The sequence below is a fragment of the Bos indicus genome, chromosome 13, assembly GCF_029378745.1.
Source record: "Bos indicus isolate NIAB-ARS_2022 breed Sahiwal x Tharparkar chromosome 13, NIAB-ARS_B.indTharparkar_mat_pri_1.0, whole genome shotgun sequence".
Lineage (NCBI taxonomy): Eukaryota > Metazoa > Chordata > Mammalia > Artiodactyla > Bovidae > Bos > Bos indicus.
Window position 1 is genome coordinate 63583221 of NC_091772.1, and position 23225 is coordinate 63606445.

The window sequence follows — 23225 nt, forward strand, 5'->3', positions numbered from 1 at the left end:
TTATGTGCATTTTTACAGTAGTGTTATTTATTTATTTTCGGCTGTGCTGAGTCTTTGTTGCTGTGGGGGCTTTTCTCTATTAACAGTTGCAGTGAGCGAGGGCTGCTCTCTAGGTGTGGGGCTGGGCTTCTCATTGTGGTGGTTTCTCTCGCTGCAGAGCAAGGGCTCTATGGCACATGGGCTTAGTAGTCGCAGCACATGGGCTCAGTAGTTGTGGCTCCCGGGCTCTAGAGCACAGGTTCAATAGTTTTGGGCTTAGTTGCTCTGTGGCACATGGGATCCTCCTGGATCAGGGATCACCTGTGTCTCCTACACTGGCAGGAGGATTTTTTATCACTGACCCACCAGGGAAGCCTGGGATTATATACTTTTAAAAAATAATAAAAATTGCAGACATTTAAAAGATAGTAAGGGAAGACTATGAACAACACTATGCACATACATTTGACACCTCAGATGAAATGAACTCATTCCTTGAAAACTACAAAACTCACTCAAGATGAAATAGATAACCTCAATATTTCCGTAACTATTAAAGACATTGATTGAAAGGAATCTCTTCTCCCAAACGTTTTAGCTTACATACTGTACTATTCCATTTGCATCACATTTTCAAAAAAAAAAACAAGAACTATAGTGGTAAAGAAAAAATGAGTGGTTGCCAGGGGTTAATTAGGGGTGAGGGCAGGGTGGAGAACGTGACTACAAAGCGATAGTGTGAGGGACATTTCTGGGGTTATGTAACTGTTCTGTATTCTAGTTATGAATCTATACATGTGTTAAAATGAACTGTATACACAAAAAAGTCAATTTTACTGTATGTTTGCTTAAAACAATTTTTTTTTTCATTTAATTAGGACTCCTTGGGCAAATGGCTGATTCCAGAGCTGGGGCACAGGAGGTACAAGATGAGCCTGGAACATCTTCTTGTGCTATAAAGTAAGGAATTACTCAAAATAAAAATGGGCATGTGTCTTGAGGGCAAATGAGCTAGTTTGAAGGAGTTCCTACTGACCATATCTTGAAATTTTAGCACCAAAATAATTAAAGATGGTAATAATTATAAACCATTAAAAATAGAAATTTATGAATCTCAACTTACAGCAAATAAATACATACATTTATACATGCATAAGTACATACTATTGCTTACAATAGAATGTCTTAACACTTTTGGCTAAATATAGAGCGAATGCTGAGGTTGTGAAGTCCTATTTTGCAGTCAGCATAACAAAGATTGACTCAGGCAAGACTATCAATGAATATTAAATCTAGGAGTAAATCTTTATGAGGTACAGGATATTTGCATGATCTAACTGTGTCCCATCAGAAGAGGCAATGGCAACCCACTCCAGTACTCTTGCCTGGAAAATCCCATGGATGAAGGAGCCTGGTAGGCTGCAGTCCAAGAGTCAGACACGACTGAGCGACTTCACTTTCACTTTTCACTTTCATGCATTGGAGAAGGAAATGGCAGCCCACTCCAGCGTTCTTGCCTGGAGAATCCCAGGGAAGACCGAGCCTGATGGGCTGCCGGTTATGGGGTCGCACAGAGTCAGACACTACTGAAGCGACTGAGCAGCAGCAGCAGCACTGCTATAGTGTGTCCCATAGATGGTTACCAGGGAAAAATCAGTAATTTCTCAGTGGAGAAATCAAACAATTTGACCTGGTGATTACAACATCACCAATAAGGGTTAGGTGGCTATTGTGTGGCTTACGTGTGTGCATGCTAAGTCACTTCAGTTGTGTCTGACTCTTTTGCAACCCTACAGACTGTAGCCCGCTAGGCTCCTCTGTCCATGGAGTTCTCCAGGCAAGAATATTGGAGTGGGTTGCCATTCCCTTATCCAAAGGATCTTCCCAACCAAGGGATCGTCCAGGTTCGATTACAGGTGGACTCTACAGTCTGATCCTAGAAAATATTCAGCGTATATATTTGTATATAAATAATTCCTACTCAATAATAAAAAGACAAACAAGCCCAGTTGAAAAGGGGGGAAAAATGAGATACGTGCTTCATAAAGGAAAATGTACAGGTGGACAATTAACATATGAAAAAATTCTTAACATTATTATGCATCAAGAAAACAAACCACAATGAGATACCATTTTACACCCACTAGAATAACAGCAACAAAAAACAAGAAAAACTGTCATTTCCAAATGCTGGTGAGGATGTGCAGCAAATAGAACTTTCATAAATTGCTGATGGGAATGTAAAAATGATTTAATTGAATTCTGTCCCTACTGAAAAAAAACAATGTGGTTTGCCAGTGTTCATGAAAATGTAAACTAGCCAGATATGCTGTAAAGAGCACTGGGAAAGAAATCAAAAGCTCCCAAGAATAATTCACAATTCTGCCACTACTGCTGAGTAAATCACTTAATTGCTCTGGGTTGAGGGGTTTTTTAATATGTAAAATTAAAGATATACACTGAATTATCTCCACAAGCTCTTCCAATAATAAAGTTCCATGAGGTAGTTGTTGTTCAGTTAGTAAGTCGTGTCCAACTCTTTGCAACCCCATGGACTGCAACACGCCAGACTTTCCTGTCCTTCACCATCTCCCAGAGTTTGCTCAAACTCATGTCCATTGAATCGGTGATTTCAAATTCAGTGGGATGACTGTACAGGTCAGAAAAGAAAGATAACTTACAAAGGAAAGAAAAGTCTTTTGTGTGCATCACACTCTGTACTAACTACTTTACAAAGCTATCTCATTTACTCTTATGATGTAAATTTAATGTTCCCATTTTTAAAATTTAAATAGTTATATAGAGGAGAAATTGAAGCTCACAGAGTCTATGTGATTTGGAAGCCCATATTCCTTTCCCATCCTATCTCATCTTTGTCTAGGGAATCAAATTCTTCCATGGATTTTTCTTATTCCTTCCACAGATGTTTCCTTGACCACCCTGGTCCAGGGTGATTTCTTCTTTTTCAGAGTTTCTCTGTATGTATCACCCATACTTCCAATTTCACACCTATAACTTTATGCAGGGTTGGTTATATTTGACTCACTTATTAATCTGTATGCATTTATTGAACAGCCACCATGAAGCTCCGCTAGGCAGTGGAGATCCACAAATAAGTAAGACACAGTCCCTGCCCTCAAGAGTTAAAATTTAGTGAAGGAGACAATCAGCAATCTATTAACACCCTGATCCATTTTAAGAGTAAATCACTTTCTCTATAAAACAAACAGACATACCACTGATGAGGCTGAAAGTAACAAGGGGAATTTTTAATTACTGAATTACAATAGCAAATATTCCATAAGCATCGAGAGCAAAACAAAGAAGTGGTAATAATTGACTGAGAAACTTAAATTCGAAGCAGTAGCACTTTTCCCAGGCAGAGGGTATGCATGTGAGCCAAGCTCCCAGCCCTGTGGCAATCCAGAATGACTGGTAGCACACTGCTGTCTTCTTAACACATCTCTGTGGTGGGGGTAGGGGCAAGGATCTTATCTATTGCCTAGGCATGGCTTTAGGATCAAGACTATCTATTCCAGCCAACATTCTAGCCAGTTTCACCACTGACAATGTATTTCTAAGGTAGTCTTCTTGAGTGCAATGACAGTTTTCTGACAAATGGGGAAAGTCCACAGATAAAAATTATGTAAGCAGAATCTGGTACATAGAAAAGATTCTCCTCTGCTTTGGTTTCTTCCTGGTTCTTGTAGTCAGTCTGGATCTTTCTCTCTAGAAATGTTAAGTTATATTTTTTTCTTCAGTGTCATACTCTGGGATACTGAGTTAATTTATTCCAATTTAATTTAATGAGCACTTTCAATATGCAAAACAATATGGTTGTTACTTAAAGGAAATAAACATGAATAAGAAAGGATTCCTTCAAAGAGTTGAGAGTCATGTAAATTATTATCTAGGCTATAGACCTGGTAATGTCGTGTTCTGTGACAAGTAAGAGCTATATAGGGAAGCCAGATACATGGTCTAGTACATTCTACCCCTTAAGATTAAAATCACTGCTATCTCCAAGGTTCTGGGCTGGGTTATATTAATGAAGAGTCCTGGTCATGTTTACTAATAGGGTTTTCCCAGAAATGAACCTGCAAGTGTTCTCTGAAGTGGGACTGAATTCAGACACAGGATCTATTAGTCTTATCATTGTGACCTAGGATCTAAGAAAAAGAGATGAATCCCTGTGATTTCGTATTACCCAACTTCTTTCCCAGAGGTACCCCTGAGGTACCAACCCAAACTTCACCCTGCCAGCTAAGCAAGAGGTGAGGCAGGTGAATAGATTCTCTCTAAAATGCACAGGAAGCCGAAATTCCCTTTCAGCTAAGGGAACTGAAATTCATTGAGCATCTATCATATATTGATGTTACACATATATTTCATTTAAAGTTCATGTTATCACTTGAGAGTATCATTGCCCCCATTTTATATCTGAGGAAACTGAGGCCTAAAGAGGTTAAATAACTTGCCCAAGGCCACAAAGCTAGTAAGTAGTGTTGATTCAACTTGGAGAATGGCCCTGGATGGAGACATAATTCAGAAATCTGCTGAGTCCTGGCTCTGCCAGGAATCTGTCATGGCTAAGTGATATTTCAAATTATCAAACTGCTCCAAAGCCACAGACAGGAAGCTGCCACATAGCACACTCTACTCCAGACAACATCTGAAAGTCAGTTTCACCAAATCCTTTTGGTCTCCAAAATCCAGTTTTTTTGCACCTTAATTTTAGGATACTTCCAGATTAGATATGTGATAGCTCAGTTGCCATAAAGCAAAATAACTCACCCCAGGGAAGCTCCTGCTGAATTGGCAATGCTCTGGGAGGTGGAGATCCTTGAGGCAGGGGGAAGCCAGAGAGCAGGAGACTATAGAGGCCCCTTAGCCCTGAAAGCACTGAAGACCCAGGAGGCCAGGCAAAGTGGTCAGAGGAGTGGCCCCACAGCTGGTGGTCATTAACAGGGTTGCATGAAAAGCAGCGGGAAGGCAGGGGAGGGTTTTGGTCAGCCTGCCAAAAGTTACTGAACCAAATCATGGACCCTCAGTTCCCTGACCCTTCCCATTCAGCAATTTCCACAGGTAAGTCCAAAGGGGAACTGCTTTAGGAATCCGATAATTTAATTCTGCCTTGCTGATATAAGGATATGGAAAGGTTGTTGCTGAACCACGAAAGTAGCTGGGATTTTTGGCCTCTGGAGGAGAATTCAATCTGGGGCCAAAGACAAAGCTTGATTGCTCAGAGCTTTTAGTAATAAAGTTTTATTAAAGTATAAAACAGATAGAGGAGCTATCCCACATTGAAGGTCAGGAAGGGCGGCGGTGAGGAGATACCCCTTGTCCAAGGTAAGGAGCAATGGCTGCGCTTTGCTGGAGCAGCCGTGAAGACATACCCCACGCCCAAGGTAAGAGAAACCCAAGTAAGACAGTAGGTGTTGCAAGAGGGCATCAGAGGGCAAACGCACTGAAACGATACTCACAGAAAACTAGTCAATGTAATCACACTAGGACCACAGCCTTGTCTAACTCAATAAAACTAAGCCATGCCCGTGGGGCAACCCAAGATGGGCGGGTCATGGTGGAGAGATTTGACAGAATGTGGTCCACCGGAGAAGGGAATGGCAAACCACTTTAGTATTCTTGCCTTGAGAACCCCGTGAACAGTATGAAAAGGCAAAATGATAGGATACTGAAAGAGGAACTCCCCAGGTCAGTAGGTGCCCAATATGCTACTGGAGATCAGTGGAGAAATAACTCCAGAAAGAATGAAGGGATGGAGTCAAAGCAAAAACAATACCCAGCTGTGGATGTGACTGGTGATAGAAGCAAGGTCCGATGCTGTAAAGAGCAATATTGCATAGGAACCTGCAATGTCAGATCGATGAATCAAGGCAAATTGGAAGTGGTCAAACAAGAGATGGCAAGAGTGAATGTCAACATTCTAGGAATCAGCAAACTGAAATGGACTGGAATGGGTGAATTTAACTCTGATGACCATTATATCTACTACTGTGGGCAGGAATCCCTCAGAAGAAATGGAGTGGCCATCATGGTCAACAAAAGAGTCCGAAATGCAGTACTCGGATGCAATCTCAAACACGACAGAATGATCTCTGTTCGTTTCCAAGGCAAACCATTCAGTATCACAGTAATCCAAGTTTATGCCCCAACCAGTAAGGCTGAAGAAGCTGAAGTTGAATGGTTCTATGAAGACCTACAAGACCTTTAAGAACTAACACCCAAAAAAGATGTCCTTTTCATTATAGGGGACTGGAATGCAAAAGTAGGAAGTCAAGAAACACCTGGAGTAACAGGCAAATTTGGCCTTGGAATACGGAATGAAGCAGAGCAAAGACTAATAGAGTTTTGCCAAGAAAATGCACTGGTCATAGCAAACACCCTCTTTCAACAACACAAGAGAAGACTCTACACATGGACATCACCAGATGGTCAACACCGAAATCAGATTGATTATATTCTTTGCAGCCAAAGATGGAGAAGCTCTATACAGTCAGCAAAAACAAGACCAGGAGCTGACTGTGGCTCAGATCATGAACTCCTTATTGCCAAATTAAGACTGAAATTGAAGAAAGTAGGGAAAACCACTAGACCATTCAGGTATGACCTAAATCAAATCCCTTATGATATACAGTGGAAGTGAGAAATAGATTTAAGGGCCTAGATCTGATAGATAGAGTGCCTGATGAACTATGGACAGAGGTTCGTGACATTGTACAGGAGACAGGGATCAAGACCATTCCCATAGAAAAGGAATGCAAAAAAGCAAAATGGCTGTCTGGGGAGGCCTTACAAATAGCTGTGAAAAGAAGAGAAGCGAAAAGCAAAGGAGAAAAGGAAAGATATAAGCATCTGAATGCAGAGTTCCAAAGAATAGCAAGAAGAGATAAGAAAGCCTTCTTCAGTGATCAATGCAAAGAAATAGAGGAAAACAACAGAATGGGAAAGACTAGAGATCTCTTCAAGAAAATCAGAGACACCAAAGGAACATTTCATGCAAAGATGAGCTCGATAAAGGACAGAAATGGTATGGACCTAACAGAAGCAGAAGATATTAAGAAGAGATGACAAGACTACACAGAAGAACTGTACAAAAAAGATCTTCATGACCCAGATAATCACGATGGTGTGATCACTGACCTAGAGTCAGACATGCTGGAATGTGAAGTCAAGTGGGCCTTAGAAAGCATCACTACGAACAAAGCTAGTGGAGGTGATGGAATTCCAGTTGAGCTATTCCAAATCCTGAAAGATGATGCTGTGAAAGTGCTGCACTCAATATGCCAGCAAATTTGGAAAACTCAGCAGTGGCCACAGGACTGGAAAAGGTCAGTTTTCATTCCAATCCCAAAGAAAGGCAATGCCAAAGAATGCTCAAACTACCGCACAATTGCATTCATCTCACACGCTAGTAAAGTAATGCTCAAAATTCTCCAAGCCAGGCTTCAGCAATATGTGAACCGTGAACTTCCTGATGTTCAAGCTGGTTTTAGAAATGGCAGAGGAACCAGAGATCAAATTGCCAACATCTGCTGGATCATAGAAAAAGCAAGAGAGTTCCAGAAAAACATCTATTTCTGCTTTATTGACTATGCCAAAGACTTTGAGTGTGTGGATCACAATAAACTGTGGAAAATTCTTCAAGATATGGGAATCCTAGACCACCTGACCTGCCTCTTGAGAAATTTGTATGCAGGTCAGGAAGCAACAGTTAGAACTGGACATGGAACAACAGACTGGTTCCAAATAGAAAAAGGAGTTCGTTAAGGCTGTGTATTGTCACCCTGTTTATTTAACTTATATGCAGAGTACATCATGAGAAATGCTGGACTGGAAGAAGCACAAGCTGGAATCAAGATTGCCAGGAGAAATATCAATAACCTCAGATATGCAGATGACAGCACCCTTATGGCAGAAAGTGAAGAGGAACTAAAAAGCCTCTTGATGAAGGTGAAAGAGGAGAGTGAAAAAGTTGGCTTAAAGCTCAACATTCAGAAAACAAAGATCATGGCATCTGGTCCCATCACTTCATGGGAAATAGATGGGGGAACAGTGGAAACAGCGTCAGACTTTATTTTTGTGTGCTCCAAAATCACTACAGATGGTGATTGCAGCCATGAAATTAAAAGACGCTTACTCCTTGGAAGGAAAGTTATGACCAACCTAGATGGCATATTGAAAAGCAGAGTCATTACTTTGCCAACAAAGGTCTGTCTAGTCAAGGCTATGGGTTTTCCAGTGGTCATGCATGGATGTGAGAGTTGGACTGTGAAGAAAGCTGAGTGCCGACGAATTGATGCTTTTGAACTGTGGTGTTGGAGAAGACTCTTGCGAGTCCCTTGGACTGCCGGGAGATCCAACCAGTCCATTCTGAGGGAGATCAGCCCTGGGATTTCTTTGGAGGGAATGATGCTAAAGCTGAAACTCCAGTACTTTGGCCACTTCATGTGAAGAGTTGACTCATTGGAAAAGACTCTGATGCTGGGAGGGATTGGGGGCAGGAGGAGAAGGGGATAACAGAGGATGAGGTGGCTGGATGGCATCACTGACTCGATGGACGTGAGTCTGAGTGAACTCCGGGAGTTGGTGATGGACAGGGAGGCCTGGCGTGCTGCGATTCATGGGGTCGCAAATAGTCGGACATGACTGAGCGACTGATCTGATCTGATCTGAAAAGAGATAGAGAAAGCTTCTGACATAGACCTCAGAAGGGGGCAGAAAGAGTGCCCACTTGCTAGTGTTAGCAATAACTTTTTAATTAGTTATTACAATGAATCAAAAGAATGTCTGGAGGTTGTAAAGATCTTACTAGACCCACTCCCATAATTTACATTTTTAAGATAACAGGATTCATTTCAGTTCAGTTCAGTTGCTCAGTCGTGTCCAACTCTTTGCGACCCCGTGAATTGCAGCACGCCAGGCCTCCCTGTCCATCACCAACTCCCGGAGTTCACTCAGACTCACGTCCATCGAGTCAGTGATGCCATCCAGCCACCTCATCCTCTGTCATCCCCTTCTCCTCCTGCCCCCAATCCCTCCCAGCATCAGAGTCTTTTCCAATGAGTCAACTCTTCACATGAGGTGGCCAAAGTACTGGAGTTTCAGCTTTAGCATCATTCCCTCCAAAGAAATCCCAGGGCTGATCTCCCTCAGAATGGACTGGTTGGATATCCTGGCAGTCCAAGAGACTCGCAAGAGTCTTCTCCAACACCACAGTTCAAAAGCATCAATTCGTCGGCACTCAGCTTTCTTCACAGTCCAACTCTCACATCCATGCATGACCACTGGAAAACCCATAGCCTTGACTAGACAGACCTTTGTTGGCAAAGTAATGACTCTGCTTTTCAATATGCCATCTAGGTTGGTCATAACTTTCCTTCCAAGGAGTAAGCGTCTTTTAATTTCATGGCTGCAATCATCATCTGTAGTGATTTTGGAGCACACAAAAATAAAGTCTGACGCTGTTTCCACTGTTCCCCCATCTATTTCCCATGAAGTGATGGGACCAGATGCCATGATCTTTGTTTTCTGAATGTTGAGCTTTAAGCCAACTTTTTTATTCTCCTCTTTCACCTTCATCAAGAGGCTTTTTAGTTCCTCTTCACTTTCTGCCATAAGGGTGCTGTCATCTGCATATCTGAGGTTATTGATATTTCTCCCGGCAATCTTGATTCCAGCTTGTGTTTCTTCCAGCCCAGCGTTTCTCATGATGTATTCTGCATAGAAGTTAAATAAACAGGGTGACAATATACAGCCTTGACGCACTCCTTTTCCTATTTGGAACCAGTCTGTTGTTCCATGTCCAGTTCTAACTGTTGCTTCCTGACCTGCATACAAATTTCTCAAGAGGCAGGTCAGGTGGTCTAGGATTCCCATATCTTGAAGAATTTTCCACAGTTTATTGTGATCCACACACTCAAAGTCTTTGGCATAGTCAATAAAGCAGAAATAGATGTTTTTCTGGAACTCTCTTGCTTTTTCTATGATCCAGCGGATGTTGGCAATTTGATCTCTGGTTCCTCTGCCTTTTCTTTTTTTTTTTTTTAAGTTTATTTTATTTTTAAACTTTAAAATATTGTATTAGTTTTGCCAAATATCAACATGAATCTGCCACAGGTATTCCCTTGTGTTCCCCATCCTGAACCCTCCTCCCTCCTCCCTCCCCATACCCTCCCTCTGGGTCGTCCCAGTGCACTATCCCCAAGCATCCAGTATCGTGCATCGAACCTGGACTGGCATCTCGTTTCATACATGATATTTTACATGTTTCAATGCCATTCTCCCAAATCTCCCCACCCTCTCCCTCTCCCACAGAGTCCATAAGACTGATCTATACATCAATGTCTCTTTTGCTGTTTCGTACACAGGGTTATTGTTACCATCTTTCTAAATTCCATATATATGCGTTAGTATACTGTATTGGTGTTTTTCTTTCTGGCTTACTTCACTCTGTATAATAGGTTCCAGTTTCATCCACCTCATTAGAACTAATTCAAATGTATTCTTTTTAATGGCTGAGTAATACTCCATTGTGTATATGTACCACAGCTTTCTTATCCATTCATCTGCTGATGGGCATCTAGGTTGCTTCCATGTCCTGGCTATTATAAACAGTGCTGCGATGAACATTGGGGTACACGTGTCTCTTTCCATTCTGGTTTCCTCAGTGTGTATGCCCAGGAGTGGGGTTGCTGGATCATAAGGCAGTTCTATTTCCAGTTTTTTAAGGAATCTCCACACTGTTCTCCATAGTGGCTGTACTAGTTTGCATTCCCACCAACAGTGTAAGAGGGTTCCCTTTTCTCCACACCCTCTCCAGCATTTATTATTTGTAGACTTTTGAATCGCAGCCATTCTGACTGGTGTGAAATGGTACCTCATAGTGGTTTTGATTTGCATTTCTCTGATAATGAGTGATGTTGAGCATCTTTTCATGTGTTTGTTAGCCATCTGTATGTCTTCTTTGGAGAAATGTCTATTTAGTTCTTTGGCCCATTTTTTGATTGGGTCATTTATTTTTCTGGAGTTGAGCTGTAGGAGTTGCTTGTATATTTTTGAGATTAGTTGTTTGTCCGTTGCTTCATTTGCTATTATTTTCTCCCATTCTGAAGGCTGCCTTTTCACCTTGCTAATAGTTTCCTTTGTTGTGCAGAAGCTTTTAAGTTTAATTAGGTCCCATTTGTTTATTTTTGCTTTTATTTCCAATATTCTGGGAGGTGGGTCATAGAGGATCCTGCTGTGATGTATGTCGGAGACTGTTTTGCCTATGTTCTCCTCTAGGAGTTTTATAGTTTCTGGTCTTACGTTGAGATCTTTAATCCATTTTGAGTTTACTTTTGTGTATGGTGTTAGAAAGTGTTCTAGTTTCATTCTTTTACAAGAATGTTGACCAGTTTTCCCAGCACCACTTGTTAAAGAGATTGCCTTTAATCCATTGTATATTCTTGCCTCCTTTGTCAAAGATAAGGTTGACCAGTTTTCCCAGCACCACTTGTTAAAGAGATTGTCTTTAATCCATTGTATATTCTTGCCTCCTTTGTCAAAGATAAGGTGTCCATATGTGTGTGGATTTATCTCTGGGCTTTCTATTTTGTTCCATTGATCAATATTTCTGTCTTTGTGCCAGTACCATACTGTCTTGATAACTGTGGCTTTGTAATAGAGCCTGAAATCAGGTAGGTTGATTCCTCCAGTTCCATTCTTCTTTCTCAAGATAGCTTTGGCTATTCGAGGTTTTTTGTATTTCCATACAAATTGTGAAATTATTTGTTCTAGCTCTGTGAAGAATACCATTGGTAGCTTGATAGGGATTGCATTGAATCTATAAATTGCTTTGGGTAGTATACTCATTTTCACTATATTGATTCTTCCAATCCATGAACATGGTGTATTTCTCCATCTATTAGTGTCCTCTTTGATTTCTTTCACCAGTGTTTTATAGTTTTCTATATATAGGTCTTTAGTTTCTTTAGGTAGATATATTCCTTTTTTTTATTTTTAAACTTTACATAATTGTATTAGTTTTGCCAAATATCAAAAGGAATCCGCCACAGGTATACATGTGTTCCCCATCCTGAACCCTCCTCCCTCGTCCCTCCCCATACCATCCCTCTGGGTCGTCCCAGTGCACTAGCCCCAAGCATCCAGTATCGTGCATCGAACCTGGACTGGCATCTCATTTCATACATGATATTTTACATGTTTCAATGCCATTCTCCCAAATCTTCCCACCCTCTCCCTCTCCCATAGAGACCATAAAACTGTTCTATACCTCAGTGTCTCTTTTGCTGTCTCGTACACAGGGTTATTGTTACCATCTTTCTAAATTCCAAATATATGCGTTATTATACTGTATTGGTGTTTTTCCTTCTGGCTTACTTCACTCTGTATAATAGGTTCCAGTTTCATCCACCTCATTAGAACTGATTCAAATGTTTTCTTTTTAATGGCTGAATAATACTCCATTGTGTATATGTACCACAGCTTTCTTATCCATTCATCTGCTGATGGGCATCTAGGTTGCTTCCATGTCCTGGCTATTATAAACAGTGCTGCGATGAACATTGGGGTACACGTGTCTCTTTCCATTCTGGTTTCCTCAGTGTGTATGCCCAGGAGTGGGGTTGCTGGATCATAAGGCAGTTCTATTTCCAGTTTTTTAAGGAATCTCCACACTGTTCTCCATAGTGGCTGTACTAGTTTGCATTCCCACCAACAGTGTAAGAGGGTTCCCTTTTCTCCACACCCTCTCCAGCATTTATTATTTGTAGACTTTTGAATCGCAGCCATTCTGACTGGTGTGAAATGGTACCTCATAGTGGTTTTGATTTGCATTTCTCTGATAATGAGTGATGTTGAGCATCTTTTCATGTGTTTGTTAGCCATCTGTATGTCTTCTTTGGAGAAATGTCTATTTAGTTCTTTGGCCCATTTTTTGATTGGGTCATTTATTTTTCTGGAGTTGAGCTGTAGGAGTTGCTTGTATATTTTTGAGATTAGTTGTTTGTTCGTTGCTTCATTTGCTATTATTTTCTCCCATTCTGAAGGCTGCCTTTTCACCTTGCTAATAGTTTCCTTTGTTGTGCAGAAGCTTTTAAGTTTAATTAGGTCCCATTTGTTTATTTTTGCTTTTATTTCCAATATTCTGGGAGGTGGGTCATAGAGGATCCTGCTGTGATGTATGTCAGAGAGTGTTTTGCCTATGTGCTCCTCTAGGAGTTTTATAGTTTCTGGTCTTACGTTGAGATCTTTAATCCATTTTGAGTTTATTTTTGTGTATGGTGTTAGAAAGTGTTCTAGTTTCATTCTTTTACAAGTGGTTGACCAGTTTTCCCAGCACCACTTGTTAAAGAGATTGTCTTTAATCCATTGTATATTCTTGCCTCCTTTGTCAAAGATAAGGTGTCCATATGTGCGTGGATTTATCTCTGGGCTTTCTATTTTGTTCCATTGATCAATATTTCTGTCTTTGTGCCAGTACCATACTGTCTTGATAACTGTGGCTTTGTAATACAGCCTGAAGTCAGGTAAGTTGATTCCTCCAGTTCCATTCTTCTTTCTCAAGATAGCTTTGGCTATTCGAGGTTTTTTGTATTTCCATACAAATTGTGAAATTATTTGTTCTAGCTCTGTGAAGAATACCATTGGTAGCTTGATAGAGATTGCATTGAATCTATAAATTGCTTTGGGTAGTATACTCATTTTCACTATATTGATTCTTCCAATCCATGAACATGGTATATTTCTCCATCTATTAGTGTCCTCTTTGATTTCTTTCACCAGTGTTTTATAGTTTTCTATATATAGGTCTTTAGTTTCTTTAGGTAGATATATTCCTAAGTATTTTATTCTTTCCGTTGCAATGGTGAATGGAATTGTTTCCTTAATTTCTCTTTCTGTTTTCTCATTATTAGTGTATAGGAATGCAAGGGATTTCTGTGTGTTGATTTTATATCCTGCAACTTTACTATAATCATTGATTAGTTCTAGTAATTTTCTGGTGGAGTCTTTAGGGTTTTCTATGTAGAGGATCATGTCATCTGCAAATAGTGAGAGTTTTACTTCTTCTTTTCCAATTTGGATTCCTTTTATTTCTTTTTCTGCTCTGATTGCTGTGGCCAAAACTTCCAAAACTATGTTGAATAGTAATGGTGAAAGTGGGCACCCTTGTCTTGTTCCTGACTTTAGAGGAAATGCTTTCAATTTTTCACCATTGAGGATAATGTTTGCTGTGGGTTTGTCATATATAACTTTTATTATGTTGAGGAGCTTGAACATCTGGAAGTTCACAGTTCACATACTGCTGAAGCCTGGCTTGGAGAATTTCGAGCGTTACTTTACTAGCGTGTGAGTTGAGTGCAATTGTGCAGTAGTTTGAGCATTCTTTGGCATTGCCTTTCTTTGGGATTGGAATGAAAACTGACCTTTTCCAGTCCTGTGGCCACTGCTGAGTTTTCCAATTTGCTGGCATATTGAGTGCAGCACTTTCATAGCATCATCTTTCAGGATTTGAAATAGCTCAACTGGATTCCATCACCTCCACTAGCTTTGTTTATAGTGATGCTTTCTAAGGCCCACTTGACTTCAGATTCCAGTATGTCTGGCTTTAGGTGAGTGACCACACCATCATGATTATCTGGGTCGTGAAGATCTTTTTTGTACAGTTCTGTGTATTCTTGCCACCTCTTCTTAATATCTTGTGCTTCTGTTAGGTCCATACCATTACTGTCCTTTATTGAGCCCATCTTTGCATGAAATGTTCCCTTGGTATCTCTAATTTTCTTGAAGAGATCTCTAGTCTTTCCCATTCTGTTGTTTTCCTCTATTTCTTTGCATTGATTGATTGCTGAGGAAGGCTTTCTTATCTCTTCTTGCTATTCTTTGGAACTCTGCATTCAGATGCTTATATCTTTCCTTTTGTCCCTTGCTCTTCGCTTCTCTTCTTTTCACAGCTATTTGTAAGGCCTCCCCAGACAGCCATTTTGCTTTTTTTCATTTCTTTTCCATGGGATGGTCTTGATCCCTGTCTCCTGTACAATGTCATGAACCTCTGTCCATAGTTCATCAGGCAGTCTATCTATCAGATCTAGGCCCTTAAATCTATTTCTCACTTCCACTGTATAATCATAAGGGATTTGATTTAGGTCATACCTGAATGGTCTAGTGGTTTTCCCTACTTTCTTCAATTTCAGTCTGAATTTGGCAATAAGGAGTTCATGATCTGAGCCACAGTCAGCTCCTGGTCTTGTTTTTGCTGACTATATAGAGCCTCTCCATCTTTGGCTGCAAAGAAAATAATCAATCTGATTTCGGTGTTGACCATCTGGTGATGTCCATGTGTAGAGTCTTCTCTTGTGTTGTTGAAAGAGGGTGTTTGCCATGACCAGTGCATATTCTTGGCAAAACTCTATTAGTCTTTGCCCTGCTTCATTCCGTATTCCAAGGCCAAATTTGCCTATTACTCCAGGTGTTTCTTGACTTCCTACTTTTGCATTCCAGTCCCCTATAATGAAAAGGACATCTTTTTTGGATGTTTTATGTTTGGATGTTTTAGTTCTAAAAGGTCTTGTAGGTCTTCATAGAACCATTCAACTTCAGCTCCTTCAGCGTTACTGGTTGAGAGGAAGGTCAGGTGCCCATAATTTACATTTTTAAGATAACAGGATTGGCCAGAAGGTTTTCAGGAAGGAGAAACTGTCCTCAAGCAGGATACCTTGTTATATAATCCTTAGTACAGAGTTTAAACTGAGTTGTTTGTTGTGTAATCATCAGTTCCAGGCTTAAAGATAAAAATGTTTTATGTGACTAACTCTAAGGAATGCAGAGGGAAAAAAAAGTTTGTCCTTTCCTCCTTCTTGAGAATTCCAGACCCCTATCTCCTCCTCTAGAACCCCAGACCCCTCTCTCCTTGGGGATCCCCGGACTTCTTGTCAACCTGCCTAGGAATTGACTCTCTCAGTATCAAAAAGGACAAACTTTTTTTGTCCCAAATTTCCCAAACTGCTTTGGAGAGATTCAGATACTTTATTTTATTTTACAGATAGTAGTTACAGACTTTATGTATCCATCACTCATATCATCTGTGCAAAATCAAGAAGTACAAGCTTAGCATACCAGTCTCTTAGATATGAAAGGTAATGGAAGTCCCTTGTTGGTTTGTTTTCAGTGTGAGACCTAGCTGGAGCACATCACTTACTGTAAATGACTTTGCAAGGGGAAGCTACCTTGGAGTAGTTTTACCACTTGAAAATGAGATAGGACCATTGCAAAAGTAAATAAAAATCAATAATCAAAAGCCGGATCCTAAGTCTAAGAGAAGAAAAAAATCACCTTAGAAGTGATTCTACTCTTTCAGTGCATGGCATTTCCACTGTCCATCTGCCTTTGCTCTACAGCCCTCTTTCTGGGTCCAGGCCAGCCTCGGTGCCTCCTGCTGACCCAGGCATTCAGGAAGAAGAAAATGCTGTTACTGCCTTGTTTCTGCCTCTGGAAAGGATGCCTTTCCTCCTCGCCTGCAGGTCTTCCTCAGGTGGGACTAATGGACTCCTGCCTTCAGGATATACAGAGGCATCTCATCTGAGTGATCTCATCTGTTTCCCTGGTTTTATTTATAAGCTATATACCAGTGACACCCAAATCTGCATGTCTAGCTTAAAGCTCTCCCCAGAACTTTGGGCTTCCTTGGTGGTTCAGATGGTAAAGAATCTGCCGGCAGCACGGGAGACCTGGGTTCGATCCCTGGAGAAGGGAATGGCAACCCACTCCAGTATTCTTGCCTGGAGAATCCCCATGGACAGAGGAGCCTGGTGGGCTATGGGCTACAGTCCATGGGGTCTCAAAGAGTCAGACATGACTAAGCATCTAAGTTCAGCAGAATTTTAGTTTTATTTCTAATAGATTCCTAGATATCTCTATTTCAGTGTATTCCACAGATATGGTAGAGTAAAAAGAACGCACCCCCCTGCCTTGCTCTTGCTCTGGAATTTAGCATCTATTAATAATTGGTGATACCATCAGCTACACAGTCACCTAAACTAGACACTGGAGAGCCTTCCTTGATTTCCCTTTTGCCCTTACTCATCCCCTTGCATCCAAGGCCCTTGGTTCTGTTGCTTCTTCCCCAAACTTACTACTCCAAGTGCTCATTCATCTTTCCTCTGTATTATTCTGCTTTAACCTAGATTGTTTTCTCTGGTCTCTTTGTTTCCAAATGTGTCACATCAATCTACCCTCTGCTAGCACAATATTTGGGAATTAAATCTGACCATATGTCTCTCCTAAAACCTTTCAGCAACACTGCAGGATATGGTCCAGGTTCCTTAATCTGATACTTATAAGGCGCTCTCTGTCTGTTTCTCCTGACCTTTCGGCCCTTTCTGCCTGCACGTTTCCCTCCACATATTTGCTATCACTGGCCTTTCTGTCTGCACTGTGCTCTCCTTCTATTGTCAGTGCCCCAACCCCACATAGCTAAATCCTAGTCATCATGTAAGGTTCAACTCAGATCTCACTTCTGAGAAGCCTTCCCTGACTAGCCCCAACCCTTGGTCTGTTAGGTGCTGGCATACCTTATGAATACCTCTGTCAATACATAAACCTCATTTATTATTTCTATAATTATTTTATATTTATCTCTTCTTCTGGACTGTAAGCTCTTTGTAGGCAGAGACAATGTCTTTGTATTCACCATTTCTAGTATAGGTCATGGCATAAACTAAGCCTCCAATAATTGTTTGAATGACTGAATATCAGAAAAGTAGTCTCAGTTTAAAAAAAAAATATGTATGTATGTATATTTATTTTGGGGTCTCTGCTGCTATGCACGGGCTTTCTCTAGTTGCGGCCTGTGGGGTCTCTACTCTCTAGTTGCAGTGGCTTCTCTTGTTGCGGAGCAGGGCTCTAGGGCATGTGGGCTTCAGTAGTTGTGTATGTGGGCTCAGAGTTCCAGCATGGCTTAATCATTCTGCAGCATGTGGGATTTTTCAGACCAGAAATCAAATCTGTGTTCCCTGCATTGGCAGTCCGATTCTTAACCACTGGAACATGACGGAAGTCCCCGAGCTTTGGTTTTTTTTTAAGTTTTCAACGGTAAAAACTGAAAAAGTATTTTAGCTAACCTCAGGTACTTAGCATTCTATTGCACTAAGTGCCTGCATTTTAGGTAGTGAACTGAATCGATTTCTCTGAATATATTTTAATTTTATGCTAAAAATTACATACTGATATTGAAAAAAGGTATTCCTTAAACATTCTAGTGCCCAATTTGATGACTGCTGTCTTGGGTTCTCTCCTTGTCTCCCCTCTATTGGGTTCCCAAAGAGTTCCAGCTGAGACACATGCACCTCAGATATTCTTCTCCCCAAACCAGAGCTCTGATGTGGCCACCTGGGGGCAATGCAGACTTGTGGAAGGACTTCACAGAGAGGCGCCTTGAGTCCTAGTGCTGAGCAGTGCTTGCGCGCCACTCTGCCCAGTTTCTTTTCCTCCCACTTTGACTCAGGCTTCCACTGAACTGACTTGTCAGTGCCCCAGCCCCACATAGCTAAATCCTAGTCATCATGTAAGGTTCAACTCAAATCTCACTTCTTCTTGAGAGGGGACTTGAGGAGGGGACTGGAATAGGTGATCAGGTGTGAGACGCACTCACAGAGCCTCTCCAACTCCTGAGAGGCAGGGTTAAACAAATCAAGCTGGAGGTTTCTTTGAGCCAGGGAACCAGGAAAGTGTGGAGGCTGGTGTTAAACACTGTCTAACAGGTATAACTTTGTTCCATGATGTGCAGGTCATAAAAATGTCACATTTCTTTAGTTCTCTAAAATATTCTTGGCTCCTATCTACCAGTGGGCAGAAAACCCAGTCTTGGTCCTCTTTTCAGGAGCTCACAGGTATTTCAGAGACGTCTCTCAGTCAGTGCCATTCACCGTTGGAGTTCTTTGCCCATATCAATTGTCTATTCTAGGACCCTTTCTGTAGGCCTAATTGGGGCATGAGACTCCCAAAGAGCAGTGCTTCTGGTCACCTCTTAGCACACAGTCATCCCCATTCAAGGTCCTGCTGTGCCAGGGGTCTGTGGGAGGGCGGGAGTAGGACCTGGCCACACAAGGAGACCATGGTGCTCCCTAGCTTAAGCGCCAGGCTCAGGAAATTCTCTCTCCTCTAATCCTAAGAGCCCTTCTTTGTGTCAGAAAAAAACAACTTGATCCCCTCTGAGACCTGGGCTGATTTCAAAAACAAAAGTCTGTTAGATTTTATTTTTTCTAAGGCAAATGAAGCTCCAGCACAAAAGGCCCTGAGTCATTCTTTGGGGGTGGCAAGCGTAGGAGAAGATAGGAATGGTTCATTCTTCCACAAAGAACCGAAGTGGCTGACACCACGGAAAATAAGATAGTTAATTCCTCAAGCAGGTTAGCCTGTCAAACACTAAAGCATTGCTTACTTCATTCTTTGTTCCTGGAGTATGGAGCCTCTCCGAGAAGAGGCAGTAGGTTGTTTGGCAGGTAGAGATCCACACTGAACATGTACTGGCCTTGTGGTGACCCAAGGACAAAACAGCAGATGAGACCAAGGAGTCTTGGAATGCAAGAGCAGATAAAAATACTTCTTGAGCTGGCCCACTGTTCTAACAGCGTCTCCCACTCTAATAAACTTTATTTCCCTCTCATTCTGTCTCATGTCTGGAAATTCTTTTCCAACCTGTGCATGGACCACGACAGACCTCAGACTGGGAAGTGCTTTAAGCTGAAAGTAAGCACCAAATCTGGGCTCCCTCATCTTCTGCGTAGGTCCCAGGTTAACTAGGGAGGATGGAGCTGGCACTCCCAAGTTCTAGTTCCCGGGACTGGCCTCATTCGGACCTTCCCATTTCCTGATCTCTGGAAGGGGTTTGAATAACCTATGAGAGAATTACCCTAAGGCCACATCTAACCCTTGAATAATGAACTGCATAATGGAATAACAGAGCAGTCTTGATTACTGATTTCTTTTGTGTAAATTTTTATTTTTTGATATCTAATTAAAATATCCTTATTTTTGATTATTGAGATTTTTGGAACCCCCGTAAATTTAACACCTTAGATGCATGCCCTGCTTGTCTCACCCTGGCCTGTCTACTGGCAGCTGCCCCTGCCTGAGCCACCTTGAGCCCTTGTAGTTCATTCATGGGATGTAACCTGAGCCTAGCTATGTGTGAGACCAAGGATGGGACCCTGGCATTTCACTCTGACCTTGGGTGAGAGTAAGGGGCCTAGCATCCTTGGCTAATATTTCTCCCAGACTCTCAGCTGGACTGTATTGAAGTGACACCTGTAAGGTGCAATGAGACCTCTGGGCATTGAGCCAAGAGTCCTGTGATTCTTTTTTTTATCATAGATAGAGAGAATTTATTAATATACCACTATTCATCAGGGGTCATATGAGGATCTAAGAATTTCAGAAAATCTAGGTTGCTCTGATTTAAGTCCACATTCTTTAATGTGGTGCATAAGAAGGCCAGCCCTTCACCACTGCATCTCATCTGCCTCATATCTAGCCATTCCCCCATGTATACTATATTCTTGTCACAGGGAGCTGTTTGGTCTGCTTGTTGTTTTCCAAGCATAAGTACTTTCACGCCTCCATGCCTTTGCTCATGCTGTTTCCTTGCCTGGAATACCTTTTTTTCCTTCCTCTCTCCTTGATAAATTCTTTACTTATCTTCAAGGCCCAAATCAAATGTCATCTCCTCTGTAGTTTCCACTAATATGTTCCCCTTATTGAAGTTCACTCACACGCTTCATAGGCAAGGCAATGGCACCCCACTCCAGTACTCTTGCCTGGAAAATCCCGTGGATGGAGGAGCCTGGTGGGCTGCAGTCCATGGGGTCGTAAGAATCGGACACGACTGAAGCGACTTAGCAGAAGCAGCAGCACGCTCCTGATAGCCCCCATCCCAATTTCATGTATCTGTTTTTTATGTCTCTTTATAAGATGATGAACTTAGTGAATGACTTGAAAGAGTGACTCCTGAGGTTGCTTCCTCTCCCCCTCATCTTCATTCATTCTCCCTGTCCTATAACTTCATTCATCTTTGTATCCACAGCACTTAGCATAATGCTTGGCACGTAGGAAATACTTAAACATATGATGAAAGCTGCAAGGCAAAATGTGGTTCCTTTATTTTCACTTTCTATTTCCACTTCTCAGGAGATTTTGGTTACTGCTCTCAATTTCCTCCTCTGATCATTTCTGTTCTTTCTGACCGTATGCATCCCATCCCAATTTTACCTAGCTTTCTGGAGCTAGCTCTCCCAACCCACTCCATCCATTTATTCTGCAAGTCAGCACATACTTATTGAACACCTGCTTTTCTGCAGGCACTATTCTAGGCATTGAGGATACAGCAGTGACCAAGATAGATGGGGTACTTCCATGGAGCTTACGTTATTGAAAAACTGAACTAAAACGAGTAACAAGATAATTTCAGATAATGATGAGGTTTAGAAAGGAAGTAAAGTGATGTGACAGGGTGTAAAGAGAAGTTAGGTAAGTCCTCTCTGACGAGGAGACACTGAAATCTGGAGGAAAGAAGAAGGCAATAGGGGTATCTGCAGAAAAAAATTTCAAGTTAGAAATATCAGTAAGTGCACAGGCCTAGAGACAAGATCAAATGACTGAAAATTGTAAAGCATTATATAAAGAACAAAATGATTAAGGCTTTCCTTAGACTGTCAGTATCCTTTCATTCCTTTCACAACAGAGTAGCTTCAGTCCCTTCTGAGAAGTGGTTGACTTCTCCTAACCTCCACCTTTTCTACCACTCATATCACAGAATTTTCTTCCACTGAATCCCATTGAAATTCATCTGACTGAAGTACCAACCCATGGTATTAGATGCTTTGTGTGGTCCCTTTTGAGGCACTTCTCTCCTCCATCACCTCCAGAAGCACTAAGTGCTGCTCTCCCATCTCCAGGAAAGGTTTACCTCACAGGAACACTCAAACAGAAATCCGGGGGTGGGGATCGGGGGCAGCATTAAGGAGGAAAGGTCAGTTCTCTGGACAGACATCCACAAGTGGGAGAGCCTGGCATCCACTTTTGTGAATCCCAGGAGTGTCTCCTCATCCCCTTTGTTACCTTTTCTCTAAACTGTGTGTTGCCTTCCACTGGGCTGCCAAGTCCAGCTGGTGAGGGAGTCCAAAAGAGCTGGCCTCCTCTCTTAGATGCCAGAGCAGCTGCTTAAAAAAGCCGAAGGGCTTCCTGCTGCTAGAGACATGAAACACTCTCAATAAGCCAGGAGCCAGAATCAAAACCATATGGTTTGCTTTGCAGAAAAGATCACAGGGCCTGAAAAATTAGAGGAAGGAGGGCCAGCCAGGGGACAAGTTTTGGGAGTAAGGTGGGTGCACCTATCCCATTCCTAGCAACCCTACACTCACTAGTATAGCCCCCTACCCTGCCACCTAAGGGTACTTCTGTCCTTGGACTCCTGGCCCATTTGGACTTTCTTCAGGCCCAGATTGACAGAAGTTCTAACAATAAAGTTCAGAAGAATGAGATTATATCCTCTCCCTGGAACATCTTGGTCTCTTAAAGTCCTCCTGACCAGATGCCCCTCAAATGAAAACTGTCCCCGTTTACTCTTATCTCTAAGGAGCCAACATACCTCACACCTTAAACATATTAAACTAGCAGTCTTTTATCTGGTTGTTTCCTGTGAATCTAAATAGATACAGGGTCTCTAAGATTTTTCTCAGATTTTTAAACTTATCTTAGGTTTTTCCCAAGTTCTCCTGAGGTAGATCCATAAGCATTAAAAAGAAATTCATACTCAATGACTCCTTTTAAAAGGATAAGCTGCTGCTGCTAAATCACTTCAGTCGTGTTCGACTCTGTGTGACACCATAGATGGCCTCCCACCAGGCCAAAGTACCAGCTATATGGTCATAATGTGGGAGCCTGGATTTAGATGTGCTTTTGGGCTTGAAACATCAGAGCTCTGCTAGTTCCAACAGGTTCCTGTCCTTCCTGCTACATGAGCCAGGATTGTTTAAGGACAAGTTGGGGAGGAGGTGCTCTATGCCTGAAACTGGGATAGCCTGCCGTGTCTTCTGCTCTGCAGACCAAGGCCAAGGTACCCCAGGAAAGAATGAATCCTAATTCTCGCTGTCCAACCCACTACTTCAGTGGCTCCCTGTAAACGGCAGCATTTGTGGGGAGAGGTCTGTGTCCACAAGTCTCTATATCCATGC

The 23225-nt window shown here is 41.8% G+C and overlaps 1 long non-coding RNA gene across 1 annotated transcript in view; it reads left to right on the top strand.

Moving 5' to 3' along the window:
- Positions 1–784: 784 nt before the first annotated feature.
- Positions 785–23225, top strand: part of LOC139186402 (uncharacterized) — a 28242-nt gene continuing 5801 nt past the window's right edge. Inside the window, exon 1 of the long non-coding RNA XR_011569946.1 lies at positions 785–939. This is a non-coding gene — a long non-coding RNA (uncharacterized lncRNA). The remainder of the gene's footprint in view (positions 940–23225) is intronic.